We start from the raw sequence: 824 nt of genomic DNA on the forward strand, positions 1-824 counted from the left end.
TATTTTGCAGAAATCATACAAATACATCAGGGCTATATCAATTTATGTTTAAGTGTTAGAGTTTTTATAATTATGTGTTGTTTGAATAAACAAAACTTGACACATTCGGTAAAAACCGTCATCAGTTGTAGTATATTGTGCTCATAATTATTCTGTCACATTTTAGATCTGATCTAAATATCCATAGTCATGTCTGAATTATCAATTGATTACTTGTTAAACACTAAAACCTGCTAGTATTTAGCCAGCTACTGCTAATTTTGAGTTGTTTTTTTTTAAGGTGACTTTTAAGTACAATTGTAGCAAAGTGTCAGTAACCTACATTAAGATCAAAATATTCACTTTTAAGAGGGAACACTTGTTAGTTTTTCTGTATAAGCAGCATTTTGTTGGTGATTCAGGAATGTTTTAAACTGTTTGAAGTGATTTGACTAATAACATGATGTGTAACTTATATTTTAACTTGTTCCTCTTTAGGTCACTTATTGCTGTAGAAACAATGAGATTTGGAAGATTAAGAGAACAACATTTTCTCGATAAGCTTAAGCCTATTGAGTTGTTGATGGTAGAGCTGTAAGCTTAAGCCTATTGAGTTGTTGATGGTAGAGCTGTAAGCATAAGCCTATTGAGTTGTTGATGGTAGAGCTGTAAGCTTAAGCCTATTGAGTTGTTGATGGTAGAGCTGTAAGCATAAGCCTATTGAGTTGTTGATGGTAGAGCTGTAAGCTTAAGCCTATTGAGTTGTTGATGGTAGACCTGTAAGCATAAGCCTATTGAGTTGTTGATGGTAGAGCTGTAAGCTTAAGCCTATTGAGTTGTTGATG

The sequence above is a fragment of the Limulus polyphemus genome, unplaced genomic scaffold, assembly GCF_000517525.1.
Source record: "Limulus polyphemus unplaced genomic scaffold, Limulus_polyphemus-2.1.2 Scaffold9061, whole genome shotgun sequence".
In the NCBI taxonomy this organism is placed as follows: Eukaryota; Metazoa; Arthropoda; class Merostomata; order Xiphosura; family Limulidae; genus Limulus; species Limulus polyphemus.